Below are 14,304 nucleotides of genomic sequence, written 5' to 3'. Positions count from 1 at the left end.
AGCAGGCCCTTTAGCTTCTGCACTTCTTCGGACAGGAAGGGCAACAACAGGCCTGTCAGCCTCTGAGCCTCCACCATAGACTCCCGGTTAACGCACCAGTGCGCTCTCTTGACCGCGGCGGCGTTGCAGTGCGAGCACGATATGAGTTCGTGATTGCACCGGTTCTCATGGTCCCGGTGGTAGTCGTCCACTGTGCCGACCCAGTCACACCCGCTGTGCTTGCATTTAGCCGGCATGGCTGTGACCTCCATGCCCATAGCTATGTTGGGAAACTGCTCCTCCACTGCACAACCGCACGTAGGACACATGGCCTCGTCCATGCACTCTTCACACACGCGATGTCCGCATCCCAGTTGTATGGGCCGCTGGAGTACGTTGCGGCACTTGGCACACATGTGCCTTGCCTTGGGTATAACGCACAACTCCATGCCTTTAAAAAATGCTGTTTTATGCAGAGAGCACTCACCCCAACAGAATCAAATCCCTGATCGAACTGTTGTACGCCAACGCCGACACAGTGTACTTTCGTATCTCGGAAACGGGTATGCGGTTTGTGCACGTCATGAACGACGTCCGGGCTGGCGGCCAACCCAGCGCGACCGGCGGTGCCCTCCATTCTTCTGGCGAATGTTCGATCGCTGGACAACAAAATGGATTACGTTCGCCTGCTGAGGTCTACGAACCGGACGGTGCGGAACTGCTGTGTGCTCGTGTTCACCGAGACCTGGTTGAGTGACAACATTCCGGACTCTGCAGTGCATCTGGAGCGGCTAGCGTGCTATCGGGCGGACCGTGCCATTGTACGAGGGGGAAAGTTGCGTGGAGGTGGAATATGCGTCTACATCCGAGAAGAATGGTGCCGGGACTCTGTGGTGGTATGTAAGCACTGCTCGCCGCTTGTGGAGTTTGTGATCATTAAGTGCCGTCCTTTTTATCTGCCGAGGGAATTTACCGCGATTCTGCTAGTCGCGGTATACATCCCGCCTTCCAACATCGAAGGAGACAGGATCGCGGCGCTTGGTGAACTGTACCAGGCTGTCAGTGAACAGCAAACAGCGCACCCTGACGGTTTCACCATCTTCGCTGGAGACTTCAATCATGCCAACCTGAAGTCTGTTTTCCCGAGGCTTCACCAGCATGTTCCCTTTCCGACACGTGGAGACAGCTTCCTGGACCTAGTCTACTCGGCGCAAAAGGGAGCTTTCAAAGCCACCCCCCTTCCCCATCTGGGGCTTTCTGAATATCTCACCGTTTTGCTTTTGCCCGCATACAGACAATTGGTAAAGGCATCCAGGCCGATTCGGAGGCAGGTTCGAGTGTGGCCAGAGGGTGCCTCCGATGCACTTCGTGACTGCTTCGACACCACTGACTGGGACTTGTTTAAGCAGGCAGCCACCTACAACGATTGGACGGACATAGAGGAGTATACTGACTCTGTTACCTCTTACATCACGAAGTGCATCGATGATGTGACTTGCTCGAAATCCGTCGTCACTCGTGCGAACTGGAAGCCGTGGCTGACGGGGGCTGTCCTCAGACTGTTGAGGGCCAGGGACAAGGCTTTCAGCGCGGGGGATGAGGCTGGCTTGAGGACAGCGAGGGCCGACCTGTCCCGAGGCATCAAAGAAGCGAAGAAGGCGTTCTCGTGCAAGGTCTCCACCCACTTCAAGGACAGCAAGGACACACGTAGCCTTTGGCGGGGCATTCAGACCATCACGGACTACAAGCCCGCGCCGAGGAGCTGTGAGGGCGACGTCCGTCTGCTGAACGATCTGAACCGCTTCTTTGCTCGCTTCGACGCCCAGAACAGCACTTGCCCGCTGAAGTCCACTCCCCCCCCACTCGCTACCCCCTTCTGCGTAGCGTGCGGCACTGTTGCGCTATTTTCGGGAATGTCTGCTGTACGCGCACTTGCTCCTTTTTTTCTGCTCCTCTTATTTATTTATTTATTTATTGTTGTGTTATTTATTCATTATTTATTCAGCACACTTTTGTTATACTTGTTTACTTGTTTGTCTGTTGTGAGCCATGTCTTGTCACCGTGGGATAGGGGGGAACGAAATTTCGGTTTCTTTGTGTGTCTTTGGCATGTGGAGAAATTGACAATAAAGCTGACTTTGACTTTGACTTTGACATCTCGGCCAATCTACACGCCGAGGGCTTCGATACGTACAAGTACGACGCGCCCACTGACGCGCTCTACGTGGGCCAGGGGCAGCACACAGCACGTGACTTTAAGACAGTGCGTAAGGGTTCACGCGTTTGTTTCAAGCTTCATGGAGCGGAGCCCATGCAATTTGAGGTGCAGGTGGGCGCGCAGGGTGGTAGCAGTGTCACCTTTATCACGGCCGTGGAGACGTATGCCCCGGAGTTTGAGCGCCCTCGTGACGTTCGGTACCACGGCTGCTTCATTCTACCCACTGCCGACTTTTCCGCCATGTGCCGGGGTTTCAAGCCGGGCACTATGACTATTGACGCTGTGCTGGAGAAGCAGGTTAGCATGTCCATGTGTATTGAGGGCTTCAAGACAAAGACGTACCGCTTTGGTACGGCCACAAGCGCCCCGAGTACCACGCTGAGGTATCCTCCGACCGCATCCTAAAATTGGCCAAGAGGGTGTGCGAATGTACGTAGGTGACCTAATCAAGTTCGTGGCAACGTACAAGCTGGGTACTGTTGAGGTGCACATAGACGTTACTCGTTAGTGAGCATGTACTTAATGTCCCTGTCTATGATACGGATAGCCAGCTGGGCTGAGTACGTCTGGTTGTTCATCAGTGTGATTGTGCATTTGTACAGTCCGGTGTCAAACCGGTTGGGTCGGGCTCACCGCAGACCAGTACCGTTACATCAGCCTCGCATCGGCCCGCGGTGGCCAGCAGCAGCAGCAGCAGCAGCAAGAGCAGCAGCAGCAGCAGCAGCAGCAGCAGCAGCAGCAGCAGCAGCAGCAGCAGCAGCAGCAGCAGCAGCAGCAGCAGCAGCAGCAGCGTCCAAAGTATTCCAAGTATGCGTGAGTGTCTATGAGACAAGTGGTCGCCATGTGCAAAGAACGTAACATCGATGTGAGAAATGAAGATACCGGGCGCCCGTACACCCACGCAGAGCTGTGCAGGAAGCTAACGGGCAGTTCTCCCACCATCACGGCACCCGAAACCGTTACAAAGTGCATGAAGATCCCCATAGAGGACATTCGCAACAAGTGTGATGAATTGGAAATATCCCCCATGTCGCCTACCACGGGCATGAAGCGTAACAAGAACAGATTGTGTCAGCTGTTGGTGAGGGCTGTACATAGTCCCACACAGCGTAGCCCGTCGCCTCAGCGGCCCTTGGAGGAAAGTCTCTTGGCGATTGAGGAGAGCGCTGAGATGGAGATCCAAAGACGATCCAACACGGACAACAGCGCCCCGGTGCAACAGCCCCTGTGTGAAAGTCCGAGAAGACCACTAAATGACGACAGCCCTCCGGTGGCGAGCCCCAGCATGGACGGCAGCTCGAGAGGGCCACTGGATGAAGACAGCCCTCTAATGGCAAGCCCCAACACGGACGGCAGCTCCCCGGTGCGACGGCCACTGACCAAAGGTCCAATGACGCCCGTCAGCCCAGACAGTCCTATGGTGCGAGCCAGGCAAAGCCCGTCGAGATCCCCGACCAGGACTCTGATGATACCCGACGGCCCAGACAGCCCTCTGGTGCGAGCCAGGCAAAGCCCGACGAGGCCCCTGACCGAGACTCTGATGACATCTGACAGTCCGCTGGCGGACTACAGCTACAGTACACGGCCCCGGTCTAACAGCCCCGTTGCGGGCTCTCCGGTGCAGCGGCCCCTGACTGAAAGTCCAACGAGGCCCGTTAGGCCATTGGTGGACTACGATAACAGCCCGTCTAGCAGTCCCTACTCCATAGGCACCGGTCCGTCATGTTCCATCGTTACTAGTCCGGTGTCTACCAAGCGACCCCTTGATAACGAAGCTTCACCTCTGGCGAAGCGTGTGCGGTTCGAACCCACACACACGCCTGTTCCTCTACGCAGCCTCCGGGAGTGGACCGATATGGTCGCCATCATGTCGGAGCGCGAGTTGCTGAACCGTTGTTTGGAAGGCGGTGTGCCGGTCAATGATCCCAGGACGGGGCAGCGCCATAGCGTCGCACAACTGCGTGACGAGCTGCTCGAACAGGTAGCCGAGGAGCTACGCGTCTCACAGAGGTCATTTGAGGAACCCCTGTACGGCACCGAGACTCTGGAGGACCTGAAGAGAATGCGCGCAGCCGCACATATTTCCTTGCGGGACTGTAACATGGAGTATCGTTCTGCCGACAAGCTCAACGACTTGTACGTTAAACACCTGGGTGATGCGTGGCTTTGGCCCAGCATGGATGAGATAGAACGGTTGATGTCCTCCGAGAGCCCCGTGACCATTAAGATGCGGGCGCGTGTTTACAAGCTGCCGCTCGTCTACAACTATGATGGTGGATCCCGGCCCCTCCAGGAGATTGCCCGTGATGTGCTGTACGAGCAAAAGCGCGCCGAGCGGCGCGCCCTATACGACTCTTGCGACGAGCAGCGGAGCCGGTGCAACATCGATAGCTTCAACGAACACTCTGTGCGCCGGGGGGAGCCCTGCGCGACTCCCCCTTGGGAACGACCAGTGCCCCAGCCCATGATCAACACATCTCCCATCTTTTCTACACTACGTGACAACACACCCGTAGTGGGACCTTACAACACGGTAGTGAGTTGCGCCATCCCGTACCCAGAGCTGTGCCAGGAGATCCGCCCGCAGCCCGAGAATACGACAGCGCGCCCGTTGTACGGGGCCCTGGTGAGACCGCTGAATCTACCAGTGGACATCTTGCCGGGCGGCTTTGACAATGTCATCGCTTACACCAGCATCGAGGATATGCCCCTGCAGTGTGTTAACGAGGATAACGTTCAGAAGACATACACACCCTATGTGCCCGTGTGTGCCTGTGTTAAGCAGTATGCCTTGGACGCAGTCCACGATGTGATCAGGCCCCCCACGACTCAAGAGGAACAGCTCTTGTCTGTGTACGAGCCCATGAGCCCCGAGCAGCTGGACTATTACAGAAGCGTGACACCCAAGCTCAAGCTCTCTGATAGGTACTACGCCCCATACACGCAGAACGGTGTGCAGGTGCCCTGCATCATGCATGTCGAACACTACAAGAAATACATAAACGATGTGCTGTACACTTACGATAAGCGTTGTGGTGCAGACTGGCGAGTGCTACTGGCCCACGGCAGTGTGGGGCAAAATCAGGACTGTGTGCCCGCATCCCCCGTGCCCCCACCCCTGACGCCACGCGGCTCTCCCAGACCAATGTCTCTCGAGTCCTCGCCATTATCCCCTGTGCCAATGTCCCCTCCTATATCCACGGTGCCCATGACCCCGGGCCATTCTCCCAACTACTCGCTGCCGATCGACGGGCTCATAGACGTCGCCCACTCGCCATCGATCGACGATCTGACGCCGCTACCGCCCTTGCTGTCGCCCCTGCGGGAGCCGGACATCGACGTCACCGTTGCGGACTTCTTTAACTGGACTGAACGGGACTACGATGTCCACACCGAGTGGCTGGCCGACGGGCAAAAGGCACACACGGCTCATGCCCTGCTAACGGCGCTGGGCTATGATGTGCCAGCGGGTATCTCGGTCAAGGATTACTTGCGCCGGTTCACCATCAGAGACTTTAACGAGTTGTTTCTCAAACTGGACTCCAACGGCCGCGTGTTCCAGCGGCCGTTGGATCTCAAAGTGTACGACAGTTACTTCTTTATGTTGGAGACCATGCTGGATTATATGGATACTGAGACGGGCACTGTGCGGACCACGGAGCAGTTTCAGGCGTACGTGCGCCTCAACCCCCGCCGTAACATCAGGATGCGTGCCTGCCCAGAGTTCAGTGCCGTTATGGACATGTTGGAACGCGACCTGGAGGAGCGCATCTTCCAGCCGCGAATGGCCTCCCTGGACTGTTATGAAAATGGCGACACCGCCCAGGCGGTGTCTGTTGACCTCAGCGTGAACCTGAGTGACCTGTTTACCCCTGCGCAGCACGCGCTCAACGAGGCAGACTTTCTGGCTGACTACCGGGCCCCGACCCTAACGCAGTGGGATTAGAAAAAATGCGTCCCTCGCTGTTGTCATGTCACAATTACGTCATATCAAAACTCAAACGTGTATCTGATGCCCAGGTGTACATGTTTATCCTAGAGACAGCCGCTGTGATAATTGAGTTCACGACCGCTGGGCACACTACTCATCTCGAAAAGTATAAAAGCATTGTACATTGTGTTTATGAAACTAATAAATGGACATATGAAGAGGAATTCCGTGTGGCTCTCTTTAATGACGAGGTGTGGTACAGTAGGCAGGATGTTCAGCCGCAGCTGCAGCAAAAGCAACCGGGTGATGCAAGACGCATAGTCCGGTTTGTGGATCAGCTGCACAGCTATGTGTACCTGTATCAGGGCATAGGTGACAGCAGGTTCCCGGTGCACATCCCCAACACAGTGTTATCGGGCATAAAGGGCCACCTCGAACGATACCGCATAGCGCATGATGCAGTTACGTTACAGCAGGTACTGTCCGTCCTCAAGATGCAGAATCACGTCAAGTATTACAACTGCGCCGCGGTTATCTACCGGATGTTGACGGGTCGCTCAGAGACGCTGCCCCAGTCCGTGGTCGAGGGCGTGCAGGCGGACATCGGCCGCCTGGCCGCTGAGCTCTCGTGCCGCGCGGACGTATGGCAGCTATGCTCCCAGGCCGGTGCCACATGTGTATTTTTCCAGCTGTTGCGGCACAACGGCCACGAGTACAACAGCCACACGTTTGTGCCGGCCAAGACGCTGTCCAAGAAGCAGAAGCAGGACGCAGCATGCCATGCTCTGTGCAAGCACATGTCGTGGACCTTCTGGCCGTTGTGACAACTCTGCGTGTAATAGTGTACGTCCGGTAAGGATGACACTGCGTACATGATTGTTGCCACCCATTGGCCAAGACAAACCGCCAGTATTCCTTTCAGCTACACATCGGTATTCCACAGCCACCCCGATGACACTCTGGATAGTGTTCTGAATGTGTCGACTGTGGAAAACAATGTACCTCTAAATAAAAAGGATGTTGTGTGTGTCATTATTATCAGTGCCTACATTATGCCAAATAGACGCCATACAGGAGTGAAATATATATATATACTAGTACACACTGAGTCAATACAATAACCAATGAATATTGTGACAATATTACAACCGACAACAATAACCAGCTGGAATATGTGTTGCACAACTAGGGTAATTGATCCACGTTCGGCGGATATGCACAGCAAGTGGTACACACCACCTATAGCGATGCGCCCATCCGACGCTACCGTGGGCACAATCCCACCTTGGCCAACCGCAGGTGTGTCGCCAAAGCAAAAGCCATGAAGGTGTGGTAGTACTTTGGTGCTCATGGCGTATTAACCGGGAGTATATTAAAAGCGATGAAGACCCCGTTGTTGTTAATACTGTCCATATTGGTGGTCTGCAATGGGGTGCTAGTGTCTGGCATCACCGGGTGTGAAACTGTCCACAAAGATGTAACAGATGCTCTGATGTGCATGAAAAACGCATATGATGACGGCCTGGGGTTACATTATAAGAGTCTGACGCCAAACCCGTTTAATCCCTTTACTGAAGAATATGTCTACATGATTGCAGCCAATAATCCCTATTATTGCTATCTGTTGAGAGAAACGGTTAACAGACTGTTGGGCTATACCTACGGTTATGTGACTGCACCAGATGACAAGGACAAGTTGTCCATGGGTAAGATGTCTATGTGTACAGGACAGCTTTCTCTGCTCCTGGATGCATGCGCCGAAGAGCTGGGTTGCAAGCATGCACCCTATGATCTTGAGGAGCTGGTACACAACCACCCCGATGACACCATGGCCACTCTGGACAGAGCCCTGGATCTCGGTAACAGCTTTTAAAAGTGCAGTGTCCTGCTTGCGGGCTGAAATGTAAAAGGGTGCGATGTGGACGCACATGTCAGGTTGCGTTTCCTTCACATTGGCGTTATCGTCAACTATGACCACACGAGACATCCCTCCAAAGTGATCTACCAGGGGCTTACCCCCAGTCTCGTCGTGGATGTCAAACATGAGATAGGAAAGGGGCATTCTGTCGAGTCCCAGCACCTTGACTACGTCTCGAGCGTAGGCTCCACATGCCGCGGTCCACACACCCGCGCGGTAGCCGCTGGCAAAAAGCCATGCTATGAATGTATGGGTGTGTGGACGAACGCACACCACAAAGCCTGGGATCTTATGCCACTCATATCGCGCTATATCGTGTGCCAGACGTGCGGCTGAGGCTGCGTGACTGGGCACATTATCAACATCTCTGGACACTCTCTTGACACCGAGATCTGGGATGGCCACACTCTCTATCAGAGTGTGGTCCAGATCTAGGATAACAATTGACATTCTTTTTAACAGGCCATTGCACTTGCAATCGTTTCTTAGTGAGTCACGTTATGATCCCAGTGGTGCGTGAGAGTGCACATAATGCATATGGACAGGCCATCGCACGTGGCACACACATAGTAATTGGGGATGGTGTGCACGGAGCACATAACATCGGGGGAACCCGTCTCCAGCAGAGACCGCAATGAGTAGTTGACTGACTTGCTGGTAATGGCACAACGGCACACGCAGCATTTGTCGTCCAGCATGGCCACACAGGCTTTGCACACGCTATGCCCGCAGTTGAGCACATACGGCTGGGTCATTGTTGGAAATAATATACTTTTTATTATTGGATTCGATGTAACTACTTTTGTGTGCAAGATTCTCCGCAGTATGTGACCAATCTGGCCTCATGAAAATGACTTGGGGGCATATGGCAGTCATTAGCCGCGCTATACAATAAGCCCCACAGTTAGCTAGACATGTGCAGATCATGAGATTGTCATGGGACGGCTGAAGCGGACAAAGGTCATGAGTACGGCACAGCAATGTATTCCCAGAGGCACTAAAGACTACGTCTTTGTTGAGCTAATGGTCATGAGACGTCCATACTGCCCACTCCATAAGAGTACCCCCTGTGTTCTGTGGTAATGGGATATAACTATGGAATGTTCTTCCTGTCTGGAAACCTACTCGACCATGTACACTTCCCCCTTTGTTTCTCTCTCAATAAAAGGCACGGCTAAATTCGAGCAGAGCGCGTATTCTCAGCCACACTTGCTGCGTGTGTTTGGGGTGCGCCCTTCTGCGCAGAAGAAAACGCTAAGCCAAAAAGACCTACCGCCTCTGAGATTGATTTCAGATAAATGTTGTAAACCCAACAGTCATAGTGGTGAGACACACAGGACAGTCCATGGCGATGACTGGGATGCACATACACGCACCGGGCGGTGCATTTCAAATCTTCCGGTGGCACGGGGCCGTGTCCACACCATGGAATGTGTGTACGTTCCATGATGTGGACACGACCCCGTGCCTATTTACGTACGTGCTACGGTGTTGTGGCCATTTACAGGATGGGGAAGCCTGCTGCGCCGTCGGCAATCTTCATAATGTTGTGGTTGACTGCGATAACTACAAGCTCAAACTTCTGTGCAACGCTGTAGCCGGAGGTGTTGGGTCCGTTACCCACAGCTGTGGTGCGGGCGTTATCCGACACTTTACAGGCCAGAGTGACGTTGGACAGGCGTCCGTAGTTAGTGGAGCCCATGGGATTGACGCTGCCCATATCAAGGGTGTAGCAGTAGACCATGACGCCGTCGATCTCGGGCATACTGGGTGCAAAGTAGTAGGGGTTCACCGAGGTAAAGTAGTCCACTCCCATTTGGTACAGCCTGGCGGCGTTCTCGTAGATGAGAGACACCTCGGACAAGGGGTTCGTGGCCAGGGCTGGTAGCACTACCCTGTTGTCTGCGATTATAGTGATAAAAGTGTCTTGACCGGGTGGCTGAATCTCAGGTCCAGGTGGACCAAGGAGTTGTCCTGGGGGTTCACCAGCACTCGGGGGGCCACCTGGCACTGCTCGATGAGCATGGTGCGGCTGGACCGGGCCACGCTCTCACGCTCCTCGCTAGTCAGAATGGCGTAGGTGCCCATTACGGACACTTCGGACAGGGATGGGGTGACGTTGCTCAGGTCGGCGGCTACTACGGGCCCGATGGCCATGGTGTTATTATCCTGGGCGATGAGCAGGTCCTCCCACTTCCCCAGCTTGAAGTGGATGCGCACCTCATTGTAGGGTAGTGCCACGGTTGGTAGCACAAGCCCAGTGTTCCTGGTGAAGAACAGAGGGATGGGTAGGTTCAGATAATGACCAGGTAGTATGGCATTATTTTGGATGCCTCCGACCAGGTCGCTCCTCATGCCAATCATCTTATAGTACCCAGACGACTTGGACCCGGGCATCATGCACGAGCTCCAAAAGTCCAGAAATTCACTGGTCAGTGTCTGGGCAACCAGGTCATTGAAGGAGACTGATACCTCCTCCACTAAGTTGTGCATCAGGTTGTCCGTCCAGCGGATCCTGCTGTTCTGCTCGCTAACTGTCAGGGCTGGTAGCTTAACGCGCAGCCACACGTTGAGCAGGTAGACCCCACCGCGGGCCACTGTCACGCTGAACTCCTGGCCAACGTTGGCCATACCGGTTTGCTTGGAAAGTGTAACAGGTAGTTTGCTGTACCACAGTCTCCCGGGCAAAATAGGTGACGGCGTTGTCGCCGCCATAGAGCAGAGTCTCCATGGCATCGTAGGCGGCGATGTCGATGAAACCGCTGGTCACATTTGCGCCCGAGATTGCTGACATTATATTTTTATATTACGGTGGTTCCGTTTTTCCTGCCTTGTCTTTCTGGAAGCTGGCGCTGAGCAACAACAACAGTCCCACCCCGGCCACCGCCGCGCCCGTACCCATGGTCGCTTGGGTGGGCATCACGTCACATGGCTTGCCCATGACCACGATAGTGTTGGGGTTGCTGGGTATGTAGACAGTGTCCACGTTGAGCCTGCCAGGTAAACTCTGCCAGTTGCCGTCTGCATCTTTGACACGGATAGTGTGGTTAAGACGGGACCTATTAAGGTAGAACATGATCCAGACGTCGTAGCCGGCCATAGCCGCACCGTGGCCCCATCCGAACTTGGTGGCCTCGCGGAGCTTGTTGGGGTCAACGTCCTGCACTTTACCCCGCCTGTTCCAGTCCTGCTCGTCCAGCACGTAGTACGTGCCGCTAGTGCTGTGCAGGTAGGCGTCACCGGGCCTCATGCTGCTCGTGGTGTGGGACGCCTTAGGGTCCTCCTTGTCGTCGGTGGCCAAGTTCAGTTTGTAACGGATCATGGGCCTGACAGCGGCAGGCCCGCCCGCGGGCATCATGTACGCTTCGGCCTTGGGCATGAGCACGGGCTCACCGTTTACGTCGGCCGTGTAGCGTTGGTGGTACACCATCTGGCCCTCGTTGAGCATAGCCACGGCGGCGGGTAGGGTGATACCTGTGACCTTTTGCGCTTGGCCCAGGTTAGCAGGATCACTCCGCAGCGTCCCAGCACGGCTCCCGTGGCCACGGGCACACCCACTAGGAGGGCGGCCAAGGCGGCCGCCAGCTGCCACAGGTCGAATCCCTCGGCTTTGGCGGTGGCCAGCTGCTCTAGTTTGTTGACCACGTCCTGAACACTGCTGATTGTGGCTGTGGCGTCCTGTAGGCACATGACCAGGGCATTGACAAAAATACTCAGCACAGAGTCTTCAATAACCACATTCCCAGTCACGTTGTTTACAGATATGGTCTGTGTACTGTTCACTTCTCCCTTGCATGTCTGGGTCATGGTGTTGAGGATGCGTGACGACACATCTACAAACTGCTTAACCGCGTTGGTAGCAGATGCGTACTGCCCGAAGTTGAGGCCACTGACAACGGCGGCCGCCTGCTGCGCCACATCGTTCAGAATCCTCTGCTGCGTCTGTTGGTCGGTTAGGGCGGTCATGACTGTGTTTAGATTCACAGTCACCGTCTGTTGCATGGTTAGGCCCTTGATGAGTACATCCCCCCTAACGTGCGAAATGTTGATCATCTGAGAAGCGTCCACGGACACGTTGCTAGTGTTTGCTATGTCGGACGCCGCAGTGGCCACGGCCTTCAGGATGGTGTCAACCCCATTAAAAGACTGCACCGCTCCCATTTTATGGTTGTGTTGTTTTGAATGTAAACACATCACAATACTACAGCTACAGAACAAGCATGCGGTCGCTAGTGCTTGCTGTTGTGCTGTCGGTAGCGGTGGCTACCGACAGCTACACCCCTAATGTAACCTTGTCTCTGATCAATAATACCCTGATGATGGCGTGTACTATGGATTACAGGTTATCAACGGAAGGGCTGTCCCTCATGTGGGTCGATACCAACACATTGGAGCCTACCCACAACGTCACGGGACCCAAGGAGCTCACAGAATCTGAGGCTGTCAACGGTACGGGCTGCTGCCTGGCGCTCAATGGGTCCTGTGCTGCTGGGGTGTCAACCGCGGAGACAGGGCCGGTGGAATACGTCGTACACGCGGGCATGTACATGTTGGGCAACACGTCCATATATGTGTCATGTCGACGTCGCGAGGGCTACACGTACAACTGGACCGTGTCGGAAACGCGCTGGAGCCACGGCGTTCTGCAGAACAACTTGAACCAGTATGACGATCCCAGCACCGAGACACCACCCGAAGACACAGAGTGCTACACCTATCACAGGGAGTACGTTTTACTGCAGACCAGTTGCCTGTTAGACCATGTGTTTATCATGCGTGGGTACGCGGGCACCGCTCTCCGATACATGTGCTTCCAATGGATGCATGGCTCAGAGCACCAATTGCCCGTGGGGTCTGTAACATGTGGCCACACGATGGAGGACTGCCACATACTGTGTAAAGAGTCCACGCACGCCAAGGTTCCTATGGTAAGAGTCGATGGACATTGGTCCGAGGGCCTGGAGGGTGTGGGCCCTTACAAGGAAGGCAACTATCTGGCGTGCGGTCACCGCAATACTAACGGCAGCATGTACATCACCACACACAGACGTACCATGTGCACGTACAATCAGATGTTGTCGTTGGCCAGGTCGCCCGGGTGCCAGGGAACATGTAAGTACACGTGTAAGTACACATGCTCGGCCGACGGCTCTAATTGCCCTGGAGATTACACGGCCATGCTGAAAGTAACAGGGACAGCCAATGTCACGTACGAGAGAGACGATCAACACTCTACCAGCGCGTACATTGACCACCCCATTGGTGAGGTATACGTTAACTGTACCTACGGTCCCTTTAGTACGCACCTGGTTATAGACGGCACCGAGGACCCGACTTCCGTCGTCACGACGGATGAGCCCGCGGCGCTGTCCTGTCCACACGAGAGCCTGCTGCGTATGCTACTGAAGCAGTTCATGACTATGCTTGTGTGGTGTATGGCAGACTGTGTACAGTGTCAGTTGCCGTTTCTAGGAAAGACCCAGCATTGTACGTGCTCCTACGACATACAGCCCCTCACAAAGTGTTGTGTAGGAACGTGTGAGTGTACCGGCGATTACGTGACCCACGTAATAGGAGAGTACTGCCAGATGAAGGACCCACCGGAGCAAGCCGCATCTACATTGTGCCCGGTTTCTTTTGCCCATAGTAACCGTAAACCAGTTGGGCCAAGATCACCAAGGAAGCGCCAGACAGAGATAACCACAGCATGGGCTCCATGGCGCAGGGAGGCGCCCCCGAGCGGTACACCCTGACGACAGCCAGGGCAATAACGCCCAGGGCCACACCACCAACAAGCATAGACTTTTGTTTGCTAGCAATGATCTGATCCATGTTTTTAAAGAATTAAAGTTGTTAAAAAAATGTCTGCTCCGTCTCTGGGTATGTTGGCCGCCCTCTAGGGCGCTCCTGTGTTTGACCCGCGCGACCGCAGCCCAGTGTGTTACATTCCCAGCAACAGGAACCTGTTAAATCAGTATGCATACAATATTGTGCGCAACGGTGGTTGTCACCCCGTGGTGGAGGTAGCGCGCAATGAAAACAAGTATTACAGGCCCAGGTCGCTCAACAAGTCCATTAGCCGCTGTCCGTTTGCGGCGTGCTACTAACAAAGTCGACCCGGTAACCTGGGGGCATAACCTGTTGCCACCTAAAGACTGGCTCATATTCGGGGGTGACGTCTCTGTCAGTGGCAATGTGCACAATGCACAGGGGTCGGGGGTCCCGCTTAAGTACCACCTTGCAGCGGGTGTAACGACC

The sequence above is a fragment of the Syngnathus scovelli genome, unplaced genomic scaffold (genome assembly GCF_024217435.2).
Source record: "Syngnathus scovelli strain Florida unplaced genomic scaffold, RoL_Ssco_1.2 HiC_scaffold_24, whole genome shotgun sequence".
Classification (NCBI taxonomy): domain Eukaryota; kingdom Metazoa; phylum Chordata; class Actinopteri; order Syngnathiformes; family Syngnathidae; genus Syngnathus; species Syngnathus scovelli.
This window is presented reverse-complemented; position numbering follows the sequence as displayed.